The following is a 6,824-nucleotide window of genomic DNA, read 5'->3' on the forward strand; positions in this document are numbered from 1 at the left end:
TCAGCCCCATAGTGGGAGTTTCCCCACCCTGCCCCTTTGGTCTGGCCTTTGTCTGCTACAGGACCTTTCCGTCTTGGGCTGGTTTCTGGCCCTCACCCTCACCTGGGAAGTGCTTTCTGAACCTAGGGGGCTGCTGGGTCTAATCTTATCTGAAGATACCACTTGGGAGTTACCTCCTCCAGGCAGCCCTCCTGGGCTTCCCCCGCCTGCCTTCTGTCGCCCTCTCCACAGTCTCCCCTCTGTGTCATGACAGTCCCCTCAGCATGCTGGTCTCACACAGTGGCTGCTTGGAACCTCAAAGGCATCTTTGGCTGCTTCCATGGTTCGCGCTTAGGGGGCGCTCTGCACGCGGGTCCCGGGGCTGAGATCTCCAAGCCTACTTGGATCGGGACTGAGCATCCTCTACCCAGATCCTCCAAATTCCAGTAGGCGGGGGTCACACCCACCAACTGGCCCCCTGGCGCCGTGTAATCCCATCAACGGCCAAGACTCAGAGACTATAAAACCCGGCTCCCGGAAGCTGAGACATCTTTTTCTCTCATTCCTACTTTGGACAAACTGGCAGGCTACCGAATGTAACGTGCCCACACGGCAGAGTCTGGCAAACTCCCTGTGGCGTACCCAATATGCCAAATGCCAGTAACAATGAAGGGTCTCATTCTCCTAACTCTGAAAGAGCCTTGAATATGGTACTTTTTTAAAAAATCTCAGGGCTAGGACGAAGGAGACGAAGGAGACGTTACTGGGGCCTGCTCGAGGCAATCGACGAATAACAGGACGGTTGTGATTGTGATTGTGATGGTTCGCGCCTAGGGGGCGCTCTGCTCACATTGCCACACAGAATGAGGCAGCGAGAGAAAAGCAAGTTGGGGGCCAGGGAGCGAGCCCGGAGGCAAGAGTCCTTGCCTGTGGAGGCCCCAAGCTCCATCCCTGGCACCCAGAGCACTGCTGGGCCTGAGTATCACCACATCACAGTGATGGGACATAGTCAGGTCTTGCTGGGTTGGCCCCAGGGTTTCTGAGCACTGCTGGGGATCACCCGGAAACAGTCACAGTGAGTGGTGTTCCTGCTGCCACCGGCGGCGAGACAGGGCGGAAAGACAAGGGACAAGCAGTGTATGGGCAGTGTGTTTTGAACACGACTCTGCGTCCTTTGGCTTTCTCGGTTCAGAACTGGGTTGGGAGGGCTGGAGAGATAGCACAGCGGGTAGGGTGTTTGCCTTGCACGCGGCTGACCCGGGTTTGATTCCCAGCATCCCATATGGTCCCTGAGCACCGCCAGGAGTAACTCCTGAGTGCAGAGCCAGGAGGAACCCCTGTGCATTGCCGGGTGTGACCCAAAAAGAAAAAAAAAACAAACAAAAAACAGAACTGGGTTGAGGTGGAGAACACGGGCCAGAGACAGTTTCCCTCACCAGCAAGGGATGCCCCTCCCCCAGCCCGAGAAGGCCGGTTCCTGGCTGAGTAACAGGCCCGTGAGTCAGCACAGGCCTACCCTGACTGCGAAACTCCGTACAATCAGCAAAACCTGGTTACTCACAATGGCCCAGGGGCTGAAACAAGGGAAAGGGGCATGTGTGTGTGAGTGTGTGTGTCTGTGTGTGTGTGTGTGTGTGTGTTTCGTTGATGGGCCATACTTGGAGTGGAATACCTAAGGCTGTGGTGCTCTGGTTAAAGTGCTCACACTGGCTGCAGCCCTCTAGAGACCAGACTGCGAGCGCAGGGCTTCCCAGACGGCTGATCTGCCAAGGCTGTTCTACGCATGTGCGAGATTCCAGGAATTGAACTCACGGCCTCATGCTTGCAAGGAAGGTACGTTTTGCCATTCACCCCTACACAACTCGTCCCACCATAATTTTTAAGTATTTTTCAAACACAGAAACTGAAGGAAAAACTATTGAACATCATTTTTTTTTTCCTTTTTCTTTTTCATTTTTGGGCCACACCTGACTGTGCTCAGGAATCACTCCTGGTTCTGTGCTCAAGAGACCAGATGAGGTGATGCTAGAACTTGGGTCAGCTGTGTGCAAGGCAAGTACCATCCCAACTGTACTACTTGTTCTTTTTTGGAAGGGACACACCCAGGGATGCTGAGGGGTTACTTCTGGCTCTGCACTCAGGAATTACCCCAGTGGTGCTCCGGGGGACCATAGGGATGCTGGGGTTGGCTGTGTGCAAGACAGATGCCCTCCGCGCTGCATTATGGCTCTGGTCCCTCAGTCGTACTATTGTTGCAGCAGGACTCAGTTAATCAAACACAGCAAACAACCTATGGCTGATGAACAAGGAGGCCTTTATCGACCCCAGCTGAGAGAAGCCCCAGAAACCTTAGGGCAAAAACTCGGGTCTTCAGAGCCGGTTTTTATCAGGCGTTACTGCAAACTCATCATGTAGTGCATGGGGGGGGGGGGGGGGAGCGGGATGGGGAAGGGGACTGACATCATGGCATCTTATCAGCCTCGCTACAGAAGTTTTAAAAACTCAGTGTTTTCTTAGAACAGAGAGTTCATCCCAAGAACCTTTCCCCCCCACCTTTTTTGGGGTCACACCCAGCGATGCTCAGGGCTTACTCCTGACTCTGCACTCAGGAATCACTCCTGGCAGTGCTGGGGGACCATATGGGATGCTGGGGATCGAACCCAGATCAGCTGCGTACAAGGCAAACGCCCTACCCGCTGTACTACCGCTCCGACCCAGGATGGGAATCTTTTAAACTTCCCCCACAAGCAACACAGCTCAAAGCATACATGAGTTCATGGTACAAAGTTAAAATCAAGTTCCAGATACACAGCCTACAGTCCCGTAATGCTATCTCTCGGTCCCTTGGCTGTTTTTGTTCCTTTGGGTTGGTTGGTTGGTTTGGGGCCTCCCGAATGTTATTGAGGGGGCCCAACTATACCCAGTCACCCAAGCTAGGGTTAGAGTCCAATGTCTCTAAAGCGGTGCTGGGCACAGTCTCCTCTCTGCGAGGGGCAGACATTTCTCTCACGGAGTCCTAATCACCTCTACCAAATAAGGCAGTTTGTGAAGAATATAAACTGAGCAGTTTCCTGCCTCTTCTAAGTACAAGTTTCCAGAATAATCCTGTACATGAGAGCATGACTATGCAAAGTACAAGGGGGAAAAAAAATAAAACCCAAAACCCCCCAACTCAGCTGAAATAAAGCTGGCCTTGTTATCTCTTGGCTGCCAGGTCCCAGGGCCACACAAGGGCAAGCCAAGATTAACTGTCGATAATCCCAGGCCAGAGAGACCCGGCCAGGGTGCGCCCATCACAGCTGCCCTCCGGCGCCTGCCACAGGCCCCCCAAGGCCTCGCTAGAGAAAGCCCCAGACAGGAACAGAACCGCTGAGTCAAGGACAAGGACAGTCTGACTGCTGGCTTTTTTTAAAAAATTTTTATTAGTGAAACACCATGAGGTACCGTGGCAGACTTACAAACTTTTATGCTTGGGTTTCAGTTATACAATGATCCAGTACCCATCCCTCCATCATTTACATTTTTTAAAAAATTTTTGTTAGTGAAACACCATGAGGTACAGTTGTAGATTTACAAATTTTTGTGCTTGGGTTTCAATTATACAATGATCAAACACCCAAGAGTGGCCGAGATTAGTACCAGGAGTTTTGCTCCATGGCTTGGAGGTCAGCCACACACTCTAGGGGAAAAGGGAGCTCAGATAGAGAAAGCAGCACCAAATAAAGGGTGTTGGGTAGATCCTCCCAGGATGGGAGAAGCATGCTGAAAGTAGACTATAGACCAAACATGATTGACTGCTGGCTTTTGAGCAAAGGGACCCTGAGGCACTGTGAACATGGGAGACTTCAAGGCGTCACACAGAGCCCCGCGTCGGAAGGCCCTGTGTTAGCGTTAGTGCTGCGTGGATGTCATCTTGAGTGCCTTATGAGGCTGGAGAGATAGCACAGTGGGTAGGGCGTTTGCCTTGCATGTGGCTGACCCAGGTTTGATTCCCAGCATCCCATATGGTCCCTGAGCACCGCCAGGATGCCAGGAGTAATTCCTGAGTGCAGAGCCAGGAGAAACCCCTGTGCATCACCAGGTGTGACCCCAAAAAGCAAAAAAAAAAAAAGAAAAAAGAATGCCCTAGTTGTTGTCAACCTAGAGCCCCCTGAACCTAGACTACGGAGCTGTCCTGCTCGCCTGTACCATGGAGAGAGACAAGGAAGAGAGACAGAGATGAAGGGGAAGGTGAGCTGGGACAATCACAGGCCGTGTGTGACCAGGGGGTCTTGCTATTGCCTCGGCAGCCAGAGGCTTGACCGTTGAGGGCCAAATGCTTGGAGGCTGCAGAAACAGGACTCGGGATAGACTCCCAGGACACAGAACAGATGTTACGGGCCGGACAGCTAGTGCGGAGGTGAAGGTGTCTGCCTGACCGGCTGCTGATCCTAACTGAACCCCCAGAGTACAACCAGGAGCGCAAATGGGCACCCTAGGCCCTGAGAGCTACCAGGTAGGGCTCAAAGCGCACCCCTGCCCCCTACTTTCTGTGTTCTTCTTTTCACTCTCTTAAGGTCAGTTTGCCACACTTTATGCAGCACTGTAGCACGGTAGCACTGTCCTCCCGTTGCTCACTGATTTGCTCGAGCGGGCACCAGTAACGTCTCCATTGTGAGACTTGTTACTGTGTTTGGCATAGCGAATACGCCATGGGGAGCTTGCCAGGCTCTGCCGTGCAGGTGGGATACTTCCGGTAGCTTGCCAGGCTCTCCGAGAGGGACGGAGGAATCGAACCCAGGTCGGCTGTGTGCAAGGCAAACGCCCTACCCACTGTGCTATCACTCCAGCCCTCACTTTACGTAATATGGTAAAAACCCGAAGAATGGACAGATTCCTTCAGGTTCTCGTTGTAATGAGGTGACCCAAAGTTAGCAGGTGACTGGGAGGCCACAGTGCCCTGGCCACAGCCTGCATGGATGCCCTCCACTGCCCTCTGCAAAGGAAAAGGTAAGCCCCAATGAACCTCTCAGAGATAACTGCTTCACACTGGGCTCTGTGCTGAGATGGGACTTGCTTGCTTTAGACATGCGAAAGCTGATTGATGCAGCTAACATGATTAAAAAAAAAAAAACGCTTAAAAACTCTGCCTGGGAGCTGGAACGATGATAGTACAGTGAAGAGAGCATTTGCCTTGCACGTGGCCTACCCAGGTTTGATTCCCAGCATTCCATATGTTCCCTCAGCATCGCTGGGAGAAAATTCCTGAGTGCAGAGCCAGGAGTAACCCCTGTGCATCGCCGGGTGTGACCCAAAAAGTGGAAAAAAAAAAAAAACGCTGTCTCAGACTCGGGGCTGTTCAGTACACGACCAGTTACTCTCAGGCTGGGCAGTTCCTGCAGGGTAATTAAGACTCTTCAATTTGGTAATTAAGCATATTCGAGACTTCTGGGGACTTCTTGGACTATTCTCATTCTGAAACACTGTGAAGCAAATCTTTAAATGTTTGAACAGAAAATTCCATCCACAGACTTGTCATTTTAATTTCATTAATGCGCCAAACCATTATTTTTATAAATTATATAAATAATTACATGAATAATTAGTATCATTATATATAATTATCATTATTAATAACGTGCTACATTTATTTATCAGCAAGTCCTACTGATTCTAGAGGCAATGCATTCCTGGTATTTAAAAAGCAAATAACATGAAAAGTGCTAATGTCCTCTTTTATTTGAAAAAAGCTTCAAATGTTCTAGATTATTCTAATTGGAAAAGTACATATGATGAATAAGTTTTCTTTTTCTTTTTTTGGCTACCAGGCAATGTTCCTTAGCTCTGTACTTGGGAATCACTCCTGGAAGTGCTCAGGGCATGGGATGGGATGTCACAGATCAAACCTGGGTTGGCCACATGCAAGGCAAGCGTCCTACTAGCTGTACTATCACTTTGGCCCAAGAATAAACTATTTAAACATATTATTTTTTTCCAATGGAATCACTGTGAGATACACAGTTATAAAGCTGTTCACAGTTGGTTTTCAGTCATACACCCATCCCTCCACCAGTGTCGCCCTTTCCCTCCCCACCAGCTGCCTCCATGAAAGCACTTTTCTTCTCTCTCTCTCTCTCTCTCTCCCCCCTCCACTTGGGGCATCACGGTTTGCAATACAGGTACTGAGAGGTTACCATGTTTGTTCCTTTACCTAATTTCAGCACAGTTCTTATCCAGAGTGATCAATTTTTTCATCATTTAAACACATTAGCCAGGGGCTGGAGAAATAGCACAGCAGGTAGGGCGTTTGCTTTGCATGCAGCCGACCCAGATTCGATCCCCAGCATCCCATATGGTCCCCTGAGCACCGCCAGGAGTAACTCCTGAGTGCAGAGCCAGGAGGAACCCCTGTGCATCGCCTAGTGTGACCCAAAAAGCAAAAAAAAAAAAAAAAACCACATTAGCCAAGGGGCTGGAGCTGTGGTTCAGCAGTAGATCACATGCCTTGCATGTGTGAGGCCCTGAGTCCTATCACCAGCACCACACACACACACACACACACACACACGTAAGAAAAATTATGAGAAAACTTCTGCAATATTTGAGTCGGTCTTATATCAAAGTAATCACATTAAGTCTTAACACAGTTGGATTCTCTCCTGGCTGCTTGCCAAAGAGGCTCATCTCTGCTGTGGCTTTAACTCTATGAAACTAACTTGAAATTGTGGCACTGTGGCCCCTGGTACCTTCCTGCCCACATCCGGTCAGATCTCTACTTTGTTTTGAGGGTGAGGCTGATCCGGCCACTCCTGCATCGCAAACAAACTTCCATGGTCACAATGGGGACAGCAAAATGTGTGAGGGTC

The sequence above is a fragment of the Sorex fumeus genome, unplaced genomic scaffold (genome assembly GCF_029834395.1).
Source record: "Sorex fumeus unplaced genomic scaffold, SorFum_2.1 ptg000093l, whole genome shotgun sequence".
NCBI classification, from domain to species: domain Eukaryota; kingdom Metazoa; phylum Chordata; class Mammalia; order Eulipotyphla; family Soricidae; genus Sorex; species Sorex fumeus.